Source organism: Ambystoma mexicanum, chromosome 7p, assembly GCF_040938575.1.
Source record: "Ambystoma mexicanum isolate Mex_15411 chromosome 7p, UKY_AmexF1_1, whole genome shotgun sequence".
NCBI classification, from domain to species: Eukaryota; Metazoa; Chordata; class Amphibia; order Caudata; family Ambystomatidae; genus Ambystoma; species Ambystoma mexicanum.
Window position 1 is genome coordinate 147,361,466 of NC_090939.1, and position 22,994 is coordinate 147,384,459.

The window sequence follows — 22,994 nt, forward strand, 5'->3', positions numbered from 1 at the left end:
CGTGGGGGTATGCTGCTTTTGAAAAACGTTGTATTACAACCTTTCGCTTGCAAATGTCTGCATTGTCTGGTGAGAAAGCTCAGTGGGTTCATGTGGCTCCTTCGACGTTCTTTTTGCGACTGTTTCAACGTGTGAGTTTCTCTGAGATTTTTGAGTAAAGGGCAGCCAGGTCCCATGCCCAAAAGTAGACTCATATGTTTATCCTTAGTTATAACAGCATTCGATTACAATGCCCATTATAAAATCTCTAGAGCAGCTAGATTGGCAGGACACAGTCGAGTCCATAATCCGGGCATGAACGTTGGTCAGCCTGTTAAAATGTATTAATATGAATAGGATGAAAACCGGTGAGTAGTGGTTAATGGCAACAACGTTCTAGCGCAGAGAGGGTTCAGATGGGCACAGGGAATGCTCTGCTGCCAAGGATTACACATGGGAAAAGAGATTTTTTGTTGTGAGGGTTACAGATGGACGCACAGATTACCCTATTGCCGAGTGTAAAACTGGGCACAGAGATTATTTATTGGCGAGGGTTACAGCTGGGCACAGTAATTAGGCTATTGCTGTGGGTTGAAGTTGGCACAGACATTAGCCTATTGCCGCTCGTACAACTGGGCACAGAGTATATTCAGCTGCCAAGGGAGAACGCTGGGCACCGAGGTGGCTCTGCTGCCCAGGTTAAAGAGGGCAAGGGGGTTGCTCTGCTGCCGAGGTTAAAGAGGGCACATGGGTTGCTCTGCTGCCGTGCTTTGAAACTGGAGACAGGCTGTGGATTACAGTTTGGGATGCATTTAGTGATTACCCTCCCAGTTAACGATTGTAATGGCAATTTGTACAAAGCACCGTTAAAACTGGCGATATTCTTGCGTCTGCTGTATACGCATGTATATTTTGAAGAAGAACTGCCGTCGTAGTTTAAGGCCAGAGTACACAGGATGTTATGGCATGGAAGGCACGAGGCGGTGGTTAAGCTGTGGCACAGTGACATACATTACACTCTAGCATGGAGGGCCAGAAGGTGATCCTGGTTTATTATTGATTTTCAGTTTATCTGTTAGGCACTGCATGTGAACAGTCATTTCATAGCTCCCCAAGGGAGAAGCAGCGCAGGGGGAAGGGATGAGGGTGGGAAGTTATCATGAAAACCTTGAAATAATCGGATCAGGTGCAGGGGGAGAGGAAAGTGCTTCAAAAGGGCAGGTAATGCAATGTGTAAGTGTCGGCAGATCAGTGCAGAACAAATCAATAAGTACAGACGAAATAAAACAGAGCAAAACAAAAGGGCAGTGAAGTACGATATCTGAAGGAATTGGGGCAGCAGCAGAGAGCATTCAGCCAACAGGGTGCGCAGTCCAGTCAAGGGGACACCTGCCAACTGTTCTTCCTCTCCTAAGGCTGTCCCGAATAAGGCCCTTTCTTAGCTGGAGGTGGTTCTCCTCCGATCTGAGTGATGGGGCAAGGCCTTTGTACTTCTTTCTCCGCCCGGCCTTTGCTTCACCCAGAAAGAAAGAGTGGGAAGGGGAGATCGCAGCGGTTGGGGCGTGCCACGGATAGATTTTCATGTACCGGGCCCAGCGAGGGTAAATGGCATCCAGGGGAGCGGTCATCTGTGTGCCCATTGATGGTGGTATAGTGACCAGGGTGTGGGCACAAGAAGGGTGCCCATCTATAATTAGGCACCTGCCTCCTCCCCATGCTTTGCAATGCATTAAGGATTGTTTGTTTGTCTGTCCTCCTGTGTGTTATGCAGCACTTAATGTCAATTTCGCAGCAATATGGACACAGAAGTACGTGCATTTTATATGGTGTTCTTGCGCTTATGTGCCTACAAGTGAAGTGTGACTCCAAACATGCACTACACTTGACCAAGAGGTCCTTCACCAATTTCCTGTCCTCGCTCTGTATAGGAAGTTGTGTCCAGCTCGCTGCTTAGGGAAATTCACTTCAGCACAGGGGTCCACGGTTGCTCATGTGAGGCCATGACACAGAGTCTGCTTTCACTTGTAGCTCTTTTAAAATGCATGTATTTATATGCAATATAATGCAATATGCAAATAATGCTAGCATGTTTGAATTACAGAACCATTTCAGAACCCAGTGGTCAGGCAAGCAAAGTCAGGAGCTGGGCAGAACAGAATCAGGACACGTCATGCGCCAACTATATAGTCTGATGACGGACAGACATTTTTGAGGTTTAAACACACATATTTAGAGGAAGCTAGAAGCGCCTTGTGTAAGGGGAGAGGAATTGTAAAAATACTTAAATGGATATGTTACGAGAACCCAGACTCTGTGGCTCAGTGTAATAATAGCAATTCCATGCATCTGGATGCTTCACGGTAATATTGCCTGTTATTATTACCCAATATAATGGTACTCAATTTATCAATCTTGGAGCCGCAGGTGAGACATACTGTCCCTCTGGAGATGTGGGTTCGACCAGCGCTCTGTTGCATGCACCCTGAAAAGTAGATGCACACAGGCGCATGCGGCCCAATTTGCACCAGACGTGCAGATGAACTTTACTGGTCTGCCCTTAAATCTCAGTTACAAGATTAATGGTATCAACACCACACTACAGAATAATTGCTGATTTTACCATAGCCGATATGATAGCTCAGTGAGTTGAGCGCTCACTGCTGCGATGAGTGTGTGATCTGCAGGTTGCAGGTTCGAACCATCTCCGCCTTTCATCCTTCTGAGGTCGATTTTAAAAAGTACCAACACAGGTTGGGTGATATTGTATGCATATTTGTTCTATAAAAAAGAGCTTAAGCGTAAGTGCTATACAATAACATATTATAATTTGGCCTTGGACGTCTGCTTGCATTCACAGTAATTTGACAATATGGATTTATACACACAGATATTAATGATACATATGGTGATCCATTCTTTTATGAAATGTATATCACATTAGTGAAATCATAACCATATTTTTCGTAGTGTACTTAGGAACAATGCTATTTGATGCCACTTCCTGTTTTGTCAAGGGGTGAAAGGTTGTGTTAATTCCACCCCTGCACCTCAGAGCTGTGGACCCTGTCACAGACCTGTATGCAAAGTTATGTTATTTCATGAGTTGGGTTGTAATGTAACAGACACATGAAACCTCCAAAAGCAGAATTTTCTGGAAAGTCATGAATTGACGGGATTCACGAATCACGGATGATGGTTTGAGGGCCACTTTTTTGAGGCGCCGGGTGGGCCACTTTTTTGAGGCGAGGGGTGGGCCACTTTTTTTTTTATGTCCGGGCCTATTTCTAGTCCCAGTCCGACCCTGCATTGCCGTCATGTACAGCGACTCCATCACAGTCAGCAACCCCACCAACCCACTATACACAGCCTTTGACGCTCTCTCTCTGAGTGGCTTCTCTCAATCTCACCCTCACCCCACATTTATCCACATTTTTACTGCCACCCCAATACCCAGTCCCAACGTCCACTCACAATGGTCCGACTTCACCACAAACAATCACACCTCCCCCTGCATCAACATCTACCTTGGGGATTTCAAGCCAGGCAGATCCCATCAAGCCATTGACTCCAGACTGAACAGTATCCTCATTCCACTTGCCCCCTACACCTCACCCAACATACCACCTACCCCATACATACATACATAGGTGCCAAGACCCTGGACCTTTCATTTCCTGTAAAAATCATGTTTCCGGTCAAAAACAAATCTGGGTATCATGGAATGGCCACTTTTCAAACCCTGTCAGGTTCACTCTGTCACACAACATCCCTGCACCAGCCACGCAGCGCCCACCCACAAGCTAGGAAAACCCAATGCAATGCAAATACAGCCCTCTCATCACTCATATCATCCCCTCTTCCTCTCACACACATCCGACCATATTCCTCAACAATCACAACACCACCATCACCTAGGCACTCAACCCAATAGACCCCCTCAAAACAAACACCTGACAGCCACCACCACAAGCCATGGTTAAACAATCCCTTCTCTCCATCAATCAGGAAGTCAGATGCCTCGAAATAGCCTGACAAATGATCCATGCCCATCCTTCAAGACACGCCTGAAAGACTGCTGCTTCAAATACAAGATGGTCAAATGCATCCTGAAAGTCTCCCACTACCTTCAAGAACTCCAATCTACCTAGTCGGACACTGATCACTCTCCAAACCACGATCCACCCCCACCATGCTCCCATCCACCGCAGTATATATATATATATACAACTCCCTCATGGACAACTTCAACTCTAAAATACACAACATCAGACAAGTCCTCCCTTCTGCAGTCCCACTTCCACCGTCTACTCCCAAACCTCCCAACACATTGGACATATTCCACCCCATTGACCAGGAAACCCTCATCAGCCTCCACTCCACAACCAAACCAGTACACCTCTTGGATGACGCATGCCTACCTCAAACCACAACAAACTACATTATTACCCTGGATCCACACTGGGTCAACATCATCAACCTCTCTCTGTCACAGGGTGAAATCCCCTTCACATGCAACATCTCCCTGCCTCAAGAAACCATCCCTCGACCCCACAACCCTGAAACTACCTTCCCCTCACTAACCTGCTATTCCTCACCAGAATCATGGAATTCTTTTTTCATGAGCCAATTCCAACAGTGCATCACCACAAACAACCTGCTGAACCCCTTCCAATCACCACGGAAACTGCTACACTTCACATGCTGGATGACCTCCACAGCAACACCGACAAAGGGTATACTGCCCTTCTTGTAGTCCTCTGCCTCTCCGCAGCCTTCAACAGCATCAACAGCACCATTCTCCTAAACATCCTATCGCATAGGATAAAACTCAGGCACTACACCATCTCCACCTGGACGTCTACCCATTTCCTCAAAGTCAACCCATCCAAAACAGAATACTTCCCCAACTGCCCCCAGGCACAAACCCAACATCACCACCTGGAACAAAGAACACGCCATGGGCTACACACACATATCACTCTCCACACCTGTAAAACCCCTAGGCTCCACTGTCAACCCCCACATATCCTTCAGACACCACATAACTGCAATCACCAAAACATACAACCTATAGCTCCACTTCCAAGGCAAGATAAGACACATCCTCTATCTGACGAGTCCCGCACCACAGTCCAAGCACCAGTTCTGTCCTAGCTTGACTACAGAAACGCAATCCTCACTGCACTCCCCAACAATACCTTTGCCCCAATGCAAGCCATTCAGCGTGCATCAGCAAGACCCATAGTTCACGTACCAAAAATCTCACGTCACCCCAGCGTTTTGCCAGCTCCACTGACTCCCCATACACCAGATAATTGATTTCAAAGGACTTGTCATTGTATACAAATCCAGCCACCTCCAAACCTCATCCAACCTTCACAACAAACTGAACTACTTCAACCACATAAATTCAAGACAAGCCAGACAACATCATCCTGTGCTGTGACTACCAGCGTCTGTGAATCACCACCCACACATTAATACCACTAAAGTCAACCACACCATAATGTATCAAGACAACAGACTGATGATCCCCCTAATTCACCATGAGTACATGGCCAATGGGCACTATGATGTCATCTTCCCCTTATGTGGCAAGCTTGCAGGGACAATATTCCCCAAAAAACGTAGTCTCATTGGCCATAGGAAACAAGTTGATGGTTCTTCCTTTCTACTAAACTCAAGCAACAGCTCATCTCTCTTTAAACCATCACAGGGCAGGAATAGACTACTGCCTCTGATCCATAAGCTGGCAGAGCATGTTCCACTCTACTGAGATATGTCTCTTTATGAACTTTATGAATACTTGCCCTTTTGAACTCCATTCGTTTTCCATTGACTCACAGTTCAAGCCCATAATACATACCTTTTGGGTGTGTGGATATTGCGTTTTTGTCATACATGCCACACACACACATGCTGCAATTGCTCATCACGTGCACTAGCCACACAAGTTGATAAGACATGTCACTCAATTGAAAGTCCCACATACACCTCCTCTCTACAGAAGGCATGTTTCTGGAGATGTCATGCCTGCTCGTCAATCATATTAACCCTAAGAAATATTTTACACACAGTGACATGGTGTGTTAGACTAAACATGCCAGTACTTCCTCGTCACAGCCTGCCCCATCAACGCATGCTGTCAAACTAGAAGATTATCACAAATTTCCATCCTCATGTTGGAACCAACATCCAAATATCACACTCCTAATTTGCGTGACAGGTAATCTCACACATGCTTGTTCCACGTGTTTCTTACATTTGCTCCCGTGCTAGCCAAGCATGCCCATTGCACATGCCAGCCACATCAGCATGCCCTTGGAACCAGTGTTTTAGAAGAAGCCATCAACTCCCAAAAGTCAGAAAAGGGTCTTGACACCGGGCATCTTGGCTGAGATCAACCGCAGATCAATCGTTAACAGTAAGTATTATTTGACAAGCGTGCCTGTTCCTAGAGACTCAGGCTCTGCCTCTGACCGGTCACTTGCAGTCAACAAACACAGCATAGCTCCTAGTAATGTTAAAATCCATCTACAGTTCAAAATATATGGCCATTAATAAATAGAACAAGATACCTAAAAAACTATTAGTAAAAAGCATGATTAGAAACAAATGTATGCAAATGGTAAGCAAATCATATGGAAATTGTATTCCACGAACACTCACAAGAATAGCAGTGAATTTTCAAACATAGGGAAATATATTCAAATCGCCTCCTGAATATTCACCAGCATCTGCAGCTAAATCCCCTTTTTACTTCGCCTTGCACAGTGACTTTGGAGTGTTATGTCACTCACTTTAAATAGGCCCGAAACTTCAAATTCCAAATTGGTGCAAAGTCAGCTTATGGATTTCGAACTTTATTAATTTATAGAGACCTTGCACCCAAGCGATGTAAAGGCACAAGCTAAAAACAGTGCAATATTTTTCAATGATGATAAGTAAATTACATTTACACAGAAGGAAATATATTTGGGAAAGCAGTATGAAGATGGTGTGCCTGGGGAGAGGAGAAGAAATGTGAAAAGGGGGAATGGACAAAGAGGGGAGGGCTTTCCATAGGTGGGGAGCATTCAATTCAAAAGAAAAGAAACAGTGTATTGGACATGGTGTTCAAGGGATGACCAAATGATATTCAGAGGTGGATCAGAGAAGACTCGCATCAACATAGAAGGAAAAATGTCAGGAGAGATATAGAGGACCAAGTCCATGAAAACACTTAAAGACCAGAGACAAGAAACAGAAATGAAGAGGAAAATTAAGGGAGATTAGAAATAGTCTTGATCTGGGTACAGGAATGGCATTTAAAGATGAGACTGGCAGCATTATTGGAAATAGTTTGTAGAGGGGATCAGAAGCAAGTATGAAGGGTTAGATAAAATGCAGTAGTCGAGGCCTGGAAAATACAATGGTGAGAGGAGAGTTGAAATCGACAAGCCTGAACGGTGACAGAGTGGTAGATGGTACGAGAATGGGAAGAATCGAAGATGATCCCTAGAGTCTGTGAACTCAGGTCACATTTTCACAACACAATATATTGCTGCTCTAATCATCGTTCGCCTTTTATCATTTTTGCCCTTCAGTTCTTTTCATTTAAACCGCAGACCCATGTACCTCTAATCTTTCTATGTACTCTCTCTATCCAATATTTCCCTGTTCTCCTCTGTCCCCTGTGAGGGGTCAGTAATGCAAGGCGGACAACTGTTTGATGACTTATCAAAACATGCCAATTTTATTCTCAAAATAAATGTAGTAAATTGCCTCACTATCCCTACTCTACTGAGGATTTCCCTGCCTAACCAAAGCTAAGGTAAAATACTCTGACACAGGCTATCTGGCCCTCAGACTAAGCAACAAATACACAAAGAAAATATATGGCAATACAGCATAACAAACAGCATTCGCAGTTTCTTAATAACCCTCTAATGTCCTAGGTACATTCGCTTCCCCAGGATTCAAGGTCAATTCTGCTAATGTTCAACCAAAGAAATAAATGAATAAATCCTTGTAGGTAAGACAGTCTCAAATCAGTTCTTGATGTTTCAAAGTCACAGTAAAGATTTGCTAAGCAAAGTTCCAATAATAGCACATTTTTTCTCTTTAGTGAAATATCAACTTTGAACTTCCTCAAAACGGCACCAATAGTAATCCCTGCCACAATTCTTTGTCACCACTTCAGGAAGACTTGCCACAGTTCATGAGAAATGCAATCTATACAACTGTCAGTGAGAGACAGTTCTTGGTTAACAGTTAGTATTTCATTAGTTATAGTTTTAGAATTTGGACTGGTTTATTTGTCAGGTTGACTTTTCAGTGCTGCCGCTTCCACTTCAACAACTCCACTTCTACTTGATTCACCATGAGAGCATACACCTTTGTTTCACAGTACGCCACTTTGTTTAGGCTACTACAGTGTTGTATCTACTGACAACCAGACAGCTTCAGTACTTTTGACTACTACCACGGCTTCAATGATGTGTACTTCAAGACAGGCTTCGACAAGATTCACTTTAAAGTACTTCAACACCTTCAAGTAAGCAAGGCACTCTCCCTCTGAATATCTCTCATCAAAAGGTGCAGCCTCTTCGCTTTTCTTGTCTGTCAGCCACAATAATAACTTGGGTTTGCCTTTAAGATTCACTTCTCTCTGTCTTCCACAGTCTCTGTCAATACAGGTTGTGTCTACTTCAAAGTACCCCTTACAAGCAGCCAGTATCTCTTCCCCAGTTTTACCTTCACCTTTCTGCCAGAAGCCTTGGTGCCATTCTCTTAGCTTCCAGTCATGCTTACACACTGTTATCTTAGGCCTGTTTGAACTGTTATTAGATTCACAGTAACAGTTAAATTGCTTTTTGGATCTGAGAAAGGTTGTTTTCACTCTTAATAGAGGGAGGCCCTTGACTTGTGCAATGCTTGCTCTCCTGTTCAATAGTAGATACCCTGTTAAAGTATCTAACTTCTTGTGTATAAAAGGTATGCTGCGTTAAAATAAAGAATAGAGTTCAGTCTTTCTTTGTGAATCACAATTAGGCACACGCGACTACCCCTTAAGGTCGTTCTCAAAGGTTAAAGATTTGTATTGGATTGTAGTCCCATATGAAAGTAAAGGATAAAGCCCAGTCATTTTCTGGGAATCACAATTAGGTACACACGAGCACTTCTTTATATAGTTGTCAAAGATTACAGACTTCAACAATGGTCTTATAAATGTCAGGTATTCAGTAATGGCCTTCGCAATGTTCACTCTCATTAATAAGTGACACACGACCACCCCTTCAGATAGTTACAGTCTTTTAAGGGTTTTACAATGGGTTTGAAGCAGAGTTTGCTTTTCATGTAAGTAAAACGACTGTCCTAGTATACACAAGTGCTACTTTTCCATTGTTCAATTATCACAGCTTCAACAAACAACTTCAGCTCTCTGTAAACCACACGCGAGTGAATAGGGAACTGGCTACTGTTGCCGGCAATGCTTGCGCAAGGTATTTGAATACCAGGTTTCACTCACCGGCTTCTTTCACACTTGCTCTGCGAGTTGCACCACTTCCACGACTTTTGCCACCACTTCTACTGCTTCTGACTTCTCAGGAACCCACACCCTTCCTCTCTAAATGTCTCTCCAGTCCGGTCACACGTTTAAGGAGCCCCTCTTGCTCCTGAGACCCACGGCTTGACAGCTGCTCCTCTCCTCGGTGTCCGACACTTTCTCAGCACGGCAAACGCCGGCAATCAGGCTCACATGGGGAAAGACAGCCTCTCTGCACACCTTCCGCTGCACACCTCAGAGTTTGGGGGAACAAGACCCTCTCAGAACAAGCAGATGAAATCTGCTGTATCTACGTTATGGTGTCCCTCTTGTTCTTCCACTTCTGCTTGGTTTGCCAGCTTCATGACTTCTTCTTTCTGCTTCACCACGCACTCCAGTCACAGTTCCAGCTCCTTCCTATTGCCTATACCCGAGGGGGCCTTTTATGCCTCCCAGGTTTCTTCAGGTGTGGGCTGTTAGACCTAATTGCCTGACTACTGCTACAGCATGCCTCTTCAGCAATCTTCCTGTTAGATTGGAAAACAGAAGTGGCCCGGTCCAAGTATGAAGCCTTCTGGGACACCGTATGTAAATGCGAATGAAGGAAAGCTGGAAAGTTAGGGGGAAATTAAGAAAGAACCACATCAGAGAGAGTGAAGCAGGGCAGGGCGATGAAAAAAGTGAGTAAAAGCATCAGAAAATTCAAAGAGAATGAGAATGGAGGAGAGTGTAGAGCAGCATGCAGTGGCAAAAGTCGATGACAGAGAGTAAAGCAGTTCCATGCAATGGGCTGCCAGAGGACACACTGGATTGGGGGAAGGAGAGAGGAGGATCAAGGAACGAGGACATTTGGCAACATTGCACACATTCAAAAAATTCTGCAAAAGGGAACAAGAGACGATAGTTGGACCAGCAAAGGGTTGTTTGAAGAGAGGGAAAAAGACAGCGTGTTTAAAGGAGTTTAGGAATTTCCCAGTAGAGTAGCAGAAAATCAGTAGCGACATGGGTTGGTAGATGGGGATAGAGGTATGCAATTAATAGGGTGCAGAGGACTGTGGAAACCTCAATGGGATTGGCTGAATCATTAACAATGCACAGAGATCACGTAGGATGTATAGCCAGAAACTGAACTTTATTAGACATCTTTCTGGGGGCAAAGTGAGGCTCCTGCCCCCGTTGCTAAAGCACTATCGGTGCAAATGTCCCGTTTTGCCCCTATGTACTCGACTTCTATGGGTGTTACTTGGAAAAACTTATCATACATGGAGAGACGTCTTTATGGGAGGGCAAAAGGGGCACTTGCCCAGGCCCCCACCTTGGAGGGGGGCCCCAAAAAGGCTGCCTGATCTGAAGAAGTAAGATTACATTGTTAACCAGTCTTAAATAGCACACATCAGGAAATGCCTTTCTGTTTTGACAAGTGCATTCTGCCTTGATCAATTCATCATGTATTGCTTTCTGTGTTCACTGTGGTATACACAGTTTTCGTGTTCCTTACGGAACAACTATGTAGCATTCTTCGCTTCCTGTGGGAATTATGTTGATCATGTGCAATAGGCAACAGTGAAATGCATATTGATAAATTGAGTGTGACAATGGTTCAGAAGTTGGCTCAGTGTGTGAAGCACCCATTGCAGAGATATGTGTTCATATGCAAAATTAGAATATCACATTCCAGCAAGGCTGGCTGAGCCTTTCCTATGTCTGAAGTTTATAAAACTGCCTGTATATGTACTTGGTTTTTCAGAACAACATCTGCTGGTTTCAGCAATGTACCTGTACCAGATAGGGAATGCTATAAAAACGAACTTATCATCCGTATGGTGAAGGTCTAGAAATTGATTGGTTCAGAGGAGATGTTGTAAAGCCTAGCCAATCGCCTCCGACGATTGCATAAACTGTTAGCCCAAGAGGTGAATAAGTATCCAAATTCAAGACTATGGAACAAAAGTGTTCATGCTTGTATCCTGGCTTTGCCAGCAGACGATACAGTGATCCTGGTCAAATCATCTAATATATCTTACATTACTTTGCTGTCTTCTGTGAGGTTTGCCTTCTTGCATGCTTCTGGCATTGTTTAGCCCATTACTTGATCTTTCTTCTTATGTAGACCATTTGGGTGGAAGGGGAGGTAAACAGAAGAGAGCGGACCAGATGTTGCAGGCCTTAGGCAAGCATATTTCAAGGTCTGCTTGTTTGACACAAAAAACAGTTAGTTTTTTGGTAAAAGTCAATCGTTTTTATGCACGTTTATAAATGAAAATGTCACAAGCCATTGTTTTGGGAGTATTTAAAGCTTTAAAATACAAAAACAAACCCAGATTACATTTGTTAAATCACATCGATTGGTATGCTGGTACTTATATACTTCCCTTGATGATGGAGAGAATGAAGCTAGATCCATTCCCATTTTGCATTGAACCCTTCTATAATATTTTGTTAAAAATGGTTATGTTTGGTAATGTGATTTGTGTACATTCCAAGTCCTTTTTTTATAAAATTAGATTGTTTTAGTTAATGGTAAGAACTGGAAAAGAAAGTGTTGAAATGCAGAAATTGCAGGGTTGGCACAAATCCCAGCTTCACCCCTTCAGCCCTTAACGAATGTGTGACCCTGGGCATCTCATTTAATCTTATATTGCCAGTCCCTAAACCTTTCAAAATTGTTAGCCCTTCAGAGTGATTTCCTTCTCATGGTATGATCTTCATAAAAGACTTATTCATGGTTTCACTGGCTATAGGTTTGCTTCCACTTTAATAGTGAACATATTCATATCGCACACCACAGGCATTTGTTCATTTGATTTCCAATGGCAACACTATTTGAAAACCATATCCCACTTTTAATCTCAATCTGTCTGGATAAAGACACTTTTCTGGTAGCTTCGAATCTGCATCCACTATCCATGCAACGGTATGTGTAGCGTTCTCCTTCCTTCCAATTGGTCTCCTCTGTCCACGCATGAGCACTTTTGCATTCTGTGAGGTAGCTAATGTGAGTTCTCAGTCTATTATAGGTGACATGCACCTTTTACATATGGTCCTGCATTAATACTACATCTACCTTTCTGGATGTTGTTGATAACAATTATCCTGCATGTACTAGAGCAGTAACCTCTTTGTAGACTGCTAATGTTGGTCTTCAAATGCTACATGTTTATCATTCTGATTAGTACAAGAATGAAGAGGGTAAGGGGACTTAAAGGGAGTAAACATGCTTATTATGCTGCGAGACAGCATATCACCCTATAGGTTGTGAGTGCAACGGGTAGGGGTGCGGGGTGCGACCATTATTCTTGATGCCTTAATTCATTTGGTTTGGTAGAGGGGGGGGGCCCAAAGATGGTCGTGCCCAGGGCCCCAAAAGTGGTTAAGATGGCCCTGCATACATGAAAGAAACAGAGGCAGCAGCACTTGTGCCTGGCGGGAGGTATCTGAGCTCAGAGACTGCCTGCAGCGACTATGCGTGGAGGTTGCAAGGGTTGAGAACAGTGTAGACAGATATTATAACTGCCCCATTAGTTGCACACAGGGAGAGGGGTGGGGAGGGGAAAGCACACAAGGATCTTCTGTATTAACCCTTTTCAGGGGTGGTCAAATGTGTTGCACACGCCTGCGTGCATGGAATCTGCTAACGCTGGGTGGGAGTTATCACACTAGAATACTGATTTAACACAATAGAATAGCAATTCCCCAAGGGCATTTACACACACGCCAAACCTGTGCTCATTGCACTGCCAGCATGTGCATATGGTATTCTATGTGTGGACACACGCGGGGAGGAACAGGACAAAGAGTCAGAGAGACCTGGAGAGGGCTGTGCTGAGAAGGAAGGACACCGGCCAACAGACATGACGGTATATACCTGTATTAGAGCTTGGTAGACGAGGTGCCCACTTTGGCACACAGGGAATCTGCGGGCAATGCCTAAGCACCACCAGGAAGAGGTGATGGAAGGTCCGGGAGGGTGCAAATACAGTAGCATCAGATCTGAGATGATATAGTAGCCTCTCCCAAATGACATGCATACCATTGTCATTGCCCCCACCTTCTTCACATTGTGCACCTATTGTCTCAGAAATCTCATCTCCACGTTGGACTTCTTATGTCATCTATTCGCCCATGATCCCAACGTCGACTTCACTTTCAGCCCAAGCTGTCCTCTTGCAATATTCAGTGTAATGCTACTACCCTGTCTCTGGATGGTGCTGTGACCCCATGATGCCTATCACCTCAAAAACCAAAATGATCTTTCTCCAAGGTTCCAATTCCACACCTCCTATCCACTGTCCTTTATCATTTCCCCTGAACTCCTTAGCACCCTCAGCTGCTAGTGATCCGGGGGCTTTCCTTGATAGTAACCCAAAACTTCAGCACTTCACCACCACCACCACAGATACTGGGTTTAGTGTCCTGGACATCTGTAAACTCTTTTCCTTCTCACAATTCATTCAATCAAACAACCTCATCACCACCCTCACCCAGCTGTATTACTGCTCCAGCCTTCTCATTGGGCCCCATCTCCTACTTTTTTCTACCGCTCCTCCACATCCATGCAAAATCCCTCCATATTGGCATTTCTCCTTCTTGTGTTCCAATACCTGAATGGGCTTGGCCACTCACCCACAACCGGCTGAATCCATTGACCAGTTCTCACCCGGTCACATTCTGTGTCATCAACCTAACGAGCCCTTGTCTGTGTTATCCCACCCCCCTCCTTCACTACCCTTTCTTCCCATCTCTTGGAGCTCCCGATCCACAGTAAGATATTCCAACAGTGTCTGGCTTCATGACCACCCTTAAGAAGAACCTTCTCTCCCAGGAGTGAACCCCAATCTTACCTCTCACCCCATGCGATCCCCAAACTCAGTCAACGCTGGATTGCATAGCGGTATATAACTTTGAGTACTGAACATATATTTAATGTCTGTCTTGTGCTTTCCCCCTGCAACAGCCAGAGGGTTTGGGGATAACGATAATGGCATGCCCTCACAAATTTAGTATTGGTGAAAGCGGTACATGGGCTACTTGGAACACTTGGATAGAAATCAGCACAACTTTTAGTGACAGGTGTGACGCATCCTTGGATGTCATCACTTCTTCCCCAGGGGGAGCCGCTTCTGATGAGACCAGGGAGGTGAGGCGGGTAGCCGATAGTCCCACTGGGGGTGGTACTCAGCGGGAAGATCTCATGGGGAGAAGCTTCCCCTCTTGGGATAGGGACAACCATAAAAGGCAAACACGATATGCCGACCCTCCATCACCTCCCCACACCTCCTACACATCCTACTATCCCCTCACTCAACCCCCTATAGCCAACACTTCTCTATATGCTAGACTAGTGGGCAACCCATTGCCCACTGAGGCAAGTAAGAGTAAAGGATACTGTAAGGGAGAATAAGTAAGGCTCGGACACAATGGTGTCATGTTTTTGGAAATAGACTTTTAGTAATGAGAAGAGGGTTGGCAAAATGCCTCTCAATCCCTAAAACTAAGAGGGGTTTCCCTACCTCAAAGGAAACTAGTGAAATTGTCAAGAAGTCCAAAACTAAAAAGTATGTCACTGTTGTGTCCCAAAAACCTACTCCTGTCCCCAACACTAATAATCCAAAAGCTGTGCAAAGATGACCTCTTCTCAAAGTAAAAATTGTTCTTTGTGCTTTCAAGCAAACAGAAAAGTTCCCAGTTTTGCTGGTAGTAAAAAAGGATGTGAAATAATGTTCCAAAATACAAGATTTCAAAGCTAGGGCTGTGTTCCTTTCCCCAAGATGATTTCCCAAATTGCTAGATAGCTCATGGGGAACTGTTTCTTAGCTTCCCAGTTCTTCTATCCTATCAGCTTGGCATGCTCTGCTACCAAGCATAGGATTCCTTTACTAAGTTTGTGTTCCTTTCCCCATGTCTGCTTCTTATCACAGTTCTTTATCCTATCAGCTTGGTACAGTCTGCTACCAAGCGTAAGACTCCTTTTGTCAATCCTTGGGTTCTTGATCCTTTTATTCTCAATCTGTTATGTGGGTGCAGGTCCCAGACTCCCAATCCTTCATAAGGTTTGGTTCACTCTCCTGCCAAGCAAGTGTTCTTTCTTGGGCTGTGTCTTTTCCTCTCATAGGGTACTAGACCCTATTTGCGTCAAACTTTGGCTTCTCACGTGGATGCAGGTCCCAGACTCACACTGCTGCATTTTATCCACTTAGTTCACTCTCCTGCCAAGTATACAACTGTCTCTCATTCGCCTCAGGGTCCAAGACCCTCTCTTTCCGGTTCCTGAGCTCACCCTGTTGCTTCCCCATACCTCTCACACGTCCTGGTAAACCCACGTACCTGTTTGCTTCCTTCTCTGGGTCCCTGGTAGCTGTATCCTTTCTGGAGGCTCTGGTAGCGTTCAGACATTCAGCGGGGTCTGCAATGGCTCTGCCGATTTATGCCTTCCTCCAGCTACACGGTCTGCCCCTTCCGCGCTTCACTGGGTCCTGCAGCTCACATCAGCTGCTTCTGTGCACGGCTCCCACTATTCCTCTTCGGGGGACAGCTCTCTCTCACGTGTCTCTCCCGCGGTTCGGTTTTGGCTTGAACTGCCTTCGAATTCCCGCGTCAGACTGATGTACTGCTCAGAGCCAATCATTGGCCTTTTGAAACTAGACCGCTCACTCTGCTTCTTTCGAGTGATCTTTGTACTCACGTGTATCCTTTTTGTCACAGTACCAGCCTTAAAGCTACATACAGGATACTTTGTATTATCTGGGTTTTCAGTGTTGTCATGTGTGTTAGGTTGACTGACTTGACAATAAAATATATTAGCTCTATCCAGGGAGGAGGCAGGAGGATTTAATGTTGGAAAAGGGTTTGAATATGGTAAAGTGGGGTGATACCGCATTTTCTGGTGATGGTTGTCCCCAATCCCATAGAGGGGGTTCCTTCCCCATGTGATCCTCCGTTGGTGCACCACCCCCAGGGGAACTATTGTACTGTGGATGTGCCGCCCTGGCCCCATGGGAAAGGTCTCCCCCCAGGGGTGAAGCGGCAATGTCCTCGAAGTAGCCACACTACCCAAGAGTACCATACTTGACTTCTACTGAGACGATGAAGAGCAGGGACTACCTAAATGAGAACTACTTGACAGGTGCTGGGATGAGAGGGAGGTGCGGAGCAACGGAGAGCACCATGGATAATCTGAATGAGCATTCTAGTCATTTGTGCCCAGGAACCATAAAAAGGAAGGAAGGACTTTCCTACTTGAGAAACCCTCCCTGGAGGAACCGCGAGCAAGGAAGTGGTTCAGCGGAGCACTGGGAAGAAGCCAGCAAGTGCGGCAGAAATGAGGGAACCGAGAAATCCCTCTTTGCTCCAGCGAAGAGGAATAGGACGGAAGCCTGGCCAGGAGAAGGTCCAGGCATGAGAAGAACCCGGTCGGTGCGTGCAAGCCCTAATGCTCATGCAGAAGGAAGAGACATGCTGTGGGAACACCGCAGCCCACCTAAAAGCCATAGAAGCCAGGGTGTTAGTTCTCCAAATCTACCTCAGGGGGATGTGGATCACTATGCCCCTCTGCTCTTCTATCTCAGGGCAAGTGTGCACTGTGTTACTCCTAAGTTACTATGCTATGGACACACAAACATAACCTAATGCCATAACCCTAAGAATAGACACATACACAAATAAAAACACACGTCAGTTTCAATTATAACAATAGAATACATGTATTCATGCACAGCAATGCATGATGCAAACACTACTATGATGCAAATCTCGAATTTTTACCTTTTATGCTCTGGGTGTAAATCTACAATGCAATGCAATCACTGTAAGCCTTACAGGCTTCTAATGCAAGCAATCTAATTAGCTTGATCTATAATGGTAATGCAGCCTAAGCGTCAGTATTCAGCATTCCTCTCCAAGCCACACATCCCTCTCTCTCTCTAAGACAATCCCTGTCTGATTTCCCCATCTATCAAACCCACAGCTCTGTGTAAGTGCCTGTCCTAATTCACCATGCAATTAGGCAACACTCCCCTTCTTGCCATGTCTCTCCTCTCCAGCTAACTCTGCCAGTCTGGTCACTCGATGTAACGCTCACCTGGTTCCCACGGGGGCGCTGGTCTAGTCTGGATTGCTGTGGCCTCTTCTAGCGTGATGCGCAGGACCCGGAACACCGATTGGACAGGACCTCCAAATCGTGCTTGCCTGGCCCGTAGGAATATCCTTCTGCAGATGAGAAAGGGGATTAACAGTCTGCAGAATAGTGTGCTAGCTCCCCCATTTCCCCTTCGTTCCTCTCTAACTTCCTCCAAACCCCGGTTTAAGCTCACCTTATGGTTTGGAAGGATGAACTCTCCATCCTGCTTCTGGTGCAGGGGCGCGTGTTCGTCCAGTTACTTCACTGGTTTTCAGAATGGCGCTGGCAAAATCCACTTGACTTTCCTGAGCGATGCGCGTAAGTATGAAAGTTCAAAGTTCAAGTGAGGCCCCCTTTATGTTGTCTTTCTAACCTGTGATCTGTTCTTTATTTCAGGTGCAGAATGAAGGCGATGCGTCGAGGGGTTAAACTGCCGAGGTGAGTAGTGATGAGGGCGATCCCTCTAAATGTCCTTATCATTCCCCAGAAATGTCTCTTGTCCTTTCCCCATGGGGGCCGGGGTACGGTACCTGCCAACGGGGCAGCGCCGACCCGAAATGTGGAAGAAAAGCCGGTAAGTATTATGGCTGTTAATCAGGTTGTCCTCTGTGTTCCTTCTGCTCACCTTTTGTTTCTTCCTCTCTCCCCTAGGTGCAGAGATGTGGCGTCCGATGCTGACAGCCTCGATGGAGCCGGGAGATGTCTCGAGGACAGGTGAGTGAAGCGTGGCGCTGCAGCGAGCAAGGCGATGCTTTTAAATGGAAGTCTTTCTTCAGGGATGCTGGCGAGAAGATTCCAGATGCAGGTAAGAAGTTTGAAATAGTCCTTGGTTTTCACCTTTCTCTTCTCTTCCTTCCTTGCAGGTCTTCCAGGTTCGAGGAGGGCGTGGCTGGAGTCCAGGAGCAGGAGCAGACACAGTGAGCGTTAAGCTGCAGGAAGCAGAACAACGCGAAGCATGAGCTGCTGTCTGGGCGTGGCTTAAATAGCCTCCAAAGAAGTCCCAGGTATGTATCCTTCCCCAACTAGGTATGTATCCTTCCCTGGCCACGCCCGAGTGAAAAAATAGTCCCTATGAAAAAATAGTCCCTTTCAGGTCTCAGGGAGGCCACAAGCGTGCAGCATGGTCTGCATCAGGTAAGTGCACAAAACACCTCCCTTTATGAGCCTGGCGCCTATGGCGCCAGGACTGATGTCCAACATGAGCCTGGTGCCAAAGGCACCAGGACTGAGTCCAAAAGCCCCCGGTGGGCTTTTACCCAAGGGCATGATGCCTGCTTCCGGGGGTGCTGGGCCTGGCCTGGTGCTCCGGGGGTAGGCATCATGACAGCACTCCCCCCCAAGGTCATTCCTTCTGGAGGTTTTGGTTTGTTTGGGAAATTCCGATGGAACCTTTTTACCAGCCGAGGTGCATGTACGTGATCACTGGGTTCCCAAGACCTTTCCTGAGGCCCGTACCCTTTCCAATCAATTAGATAGAAAAGTTTTGATTTTGAGATCTTAGAATCCAAAATGTTCTTCACCTCGAATTCAGGCTCCCCATCTATCTGAATCGGTTCTGGTGGCTTTGTTAATCTGGTTCCTGGGTGCACTGGTTTCAAAAGTGACACATGAAAAACGGGGTGAATCCGCATGTTAGCTGGTAGATCGAGCTTGACTGCCACTGGGTTGATTATAGCTTTGATCGAGTAAGGGCCTAAATACCTTGGATTAAAAGTTCGAGGCCCCTTGAGTGATAGGTGTTTGGTAGCCAACCATACTTGATCCCCTATTTGGTATGGAGGCGCCTCGCTTCGATGCAGATCCGCATTCTTTTTGTATTTCCCTTTCGCATGTTGCAAATGTGCAGTTGCATCCTTGAAGGCTTGAGTAATCGTAGAATGCAAATGGTCCACTGCGGGCATTTCAAGGCTCGGAGGTGAGTCCAAGTCTGAAGTACTAGGGTGATGTCCATATAGGGTATAAAAGGGGCTCTGACCAGTTCCAGAGTGTATCGAGTTATTGTATGTATATTCTGCCACCCATAAAATGTCCTTCCAATTACCCTCCGATTGGTGCAACATACATCGTAGATATTGTTCAAGGGTCTGGTTCGTTCTCTCCGTCTGACCATCGGTCTGTGGGTGGTGGGTGGTGGCTGGTCGAGAGTCTTACGTCGATTTGTGCCAGTTGACAACACTTTTTCCAAAAATGAGAAATAAACTGGCTTCCCCGATCGGAGACTTGTATGGACGGGAATCCATGCAAACGGATGATATTTTCGAGGAATTCTTTGGCAAGAACAAAGGTTGAAGGTAATCCTTTCAACGGAATAAAGTGGGCCATTTTGTAAAATAAATCCACCACGACCAGAATAGTATTGTAACCATTACAAGAGGGCAGGTCCGTGATAAAATCTAGTGACAGGGTGTGCCAAGGTGCTGGTGGAATGTCTAAGGGCTGAAGAAGACCGGCGGGTCTTGTCTTTTGACCTTTGTTTTGGGCACAAACTCCACAGGACATCACGAAAGATTTAATATCCTTTCGCCAGGAAGGCCACCAGAATTGTCGTTTAACCTTTTCCTCTGTTTTGGCAATGCCAGGATGTCCTTCCATCAGGGTATCATGATGACGGGAAATAACCAGTTCTTGCAATTCCTTTTCTGGCAAAAATAAGCCTCCTTGGAAGTAAGGTAAGCCATCCTTGACTGAAAAGTTAGACCCCCTTTTGATCCAATCCTGCAAGGCTGAAGAGTCCAGGAATTGTTTCACTCGTGCTTGAATGTCTTCAAGGGTTTGTAAAGTGGTTATCCCCAAAATTCTTTGTTCGGGAATTATCGGCACAGGTTCTGAGTTTGTGTCTATTTCTTCCATTCCAATTCGGGATAGAGCGTCCGCCTTACCATTCTTATAGCCGGGGCGGTAGGTGATTACAAAATCGAACTCAGCAAAGAACAAAGCCCATCGGAGCTGTCGAGACGATTGAGCCTTGGCAGTTTTTAAATATTGTAAATTTCGGTGATCAGTGATCACGGTGATGGTATGCTGGGCGCCGAGGAGATAATGCCGCCAAGCCTTGAAGGCGGACTTAATGGCTAATAGTTCCTTATCGGTGATCGCATAATTTATCTCCGGCGGCGAGAACTTTCTGCACCAAAATGCTACGGGGTGCAGTTGGTTGGTTTCAGGGTCTCTCTGAGACAGGACAGCTCCCATGGCTAAGCTGGACGCGTCGGTTTCGACTATATATGGGAGATCGGGACGCGGGTGCTCAAAATAGGTGCGGACGTGAACTTAGCTTTCAACTCCTGAAAGGCCTGTTCGGCTTCCTCGGTCTATTCAAAACGTTTATTTTTTCGCAAGAGTGCAGTGATGGGTTGCACCACACGTGAAAACTCCGGGATAAACCTGCGATAAAAGTTGGCAAAACCAAGCATGCTTTGGACACCTTTCACCGAACTAGGTGATGGCCATTTGAGGATGGCATCCACTTTCCGTGAATCCATTCGGACCCGTTTAGGTGTCAGGATGAATCCGAGAAACTCAACCTCGGTGGTATGGAAAACACATTTTTCCAGCTTGGCAAACAGTTTGTGCTGGCGCAGTTTCTCTAGGACGGCCCTGACATGCTTTCTGTGATCAGATTCCGAAGAGGAGTACACAAGAATGTCATCGATATACACGACAACACAGACATTGATGAGTTCCCGAAGGACATCGTTCATAAAGAATTGGAAGGCTGCAGGCGCGTTGCACAACCCGAAAGGCATCACCTGGTATTCAAATAGTCCATATTTTGTACGGAAGGCCAATTTCCATTCATCGCCTTCTTTTACTCGTACCAGATGATAAGCCCCCCGGAGATCTAACTTGGTGTAAACGCAAGTGTCCTTCACCTGGTCAAGGAGTTCAGGGATCAGAGGCAGAGGGTAACGATTTTTAACAGTTATCTGGTTCAATGCACGGTAATCGATACAAGTTCTAAGGTCGCCTTCTTTTTTAGGCACGAAGAACAAAGCTGAGGCTGCCGGGGACTTTGACGGGCGAATGAAACCATTGGCGAGGTATTGATCTAAATATTGTCTCAAATGCAGATTCTCTGGTTCAGTAAGGGCGTAAATCCTGCTACAAGGGGGTTGTGCACCGGGCACCAGATCGATTTGGCAATCGTACGATCTGTGGGGAGGTAACGTGTTGGCCTGTTCCTTTTGGAAGACGTCCTGAAAGTCTTGGTACTCTGGAGGTAGTTGCACGGGGACAGAGGTTACTGATGCTAGATTAATCTTTGGATTTTCTGCATAGCAGGTTTGTGCACAATCTGGGAAGGTTATTCTCTTCGCTCGCCAATCAATTTGAGGATTATGTGTCTCTAACCAAGGGATTCCGAGAATAAGCTGAAACTGTGGAGCCTTGATTACATCAAACACAACTGCCTCCCGATGGCCATCCGGACCTACAAGTGTCACCTCAGCTGTGGAATGTGTTACCGGTCCAGAGGCAATTTCGGTTCCATCTACTGTGGTGATGACATCTTTGTTGGTTTTAGGATGCAGAGGAAGGTTTATCCTAGAGACCAATTCTCGATCCACATAGTTTCCTATAGCCCCGCTATCGATGTATGCCTTTATAGCATGCAACCGTTTAGGCTGTTCCGGATCTACGAGGACCATTGGCACAGTGAAATGCGAGGTCTGAGAGTTCGTTTTCAAGCTCGGCAAGCTGACCCCTACGCTTGCCGGGCGTGGTCGTTTCCCGATACAGAGTTTCCATGGATTTTATCGGCGGCTCCTACCACCTTCTTGGGCGGCTTAACCAGGCAATCTCGTAGAAAGTGTCCAGAGGACCCACAATAAAGGCATAATTGCATCTGTCGTCTTCTTTCCCGTTCTTTTTGAGTTAGGGGTCCTTTAACACCTCTGATTTGCATAGGCTCCGAGGCATCAGCCCCCTTGGGGTTAGCATGGGTCTTGGCCAACACCCGGGTTTCAAACTTGGACCGATCTGCTTTTCTGATTTGCAGCCTGTGATCCAATTGGACCACTAAGTCTATATATTCAGTGCATTCTTGGGGCGGATTTACAACTTGTGCCAGGACATCTTTAAGTTCTCCGCGTAGACCTCGATAGAATAACGTGATTCTTTTATCCTCCGGCCAACCAGTTTCCACAATTAGTCTATTGAAGGTTGCAATGTAGGATAGAAGGTCTTGATTGCCCTGTCGCAGAGATAGAAGTTCGTCATCCAGAACCTGTCCCTGGGAGTGTTGAGCAAATAACCTTTCCATGCTTGTTTGAAATCCTTGAAAATCACGAAGAATCGGGTCATCTTGAGTTACCAGTGGGACTGACAAATCGGCAGCAGAGCCGCTGAGATATGACAACACAAAGGCTACCT

General features: G+C 45.8%; 1 protein-coding gene across 5 annotated transcripts in view; it reads left to right on the forward strand.

The window, feature by feature from the left end:
• Nucleotides 1-22,994, forward strand: part of CD247 (CD247 molecule) — a 385,722-nt gene that overhangs the window by 341,569 nt on the left and 21,159 nt on the right. The window lies entirely within an intron of this gene.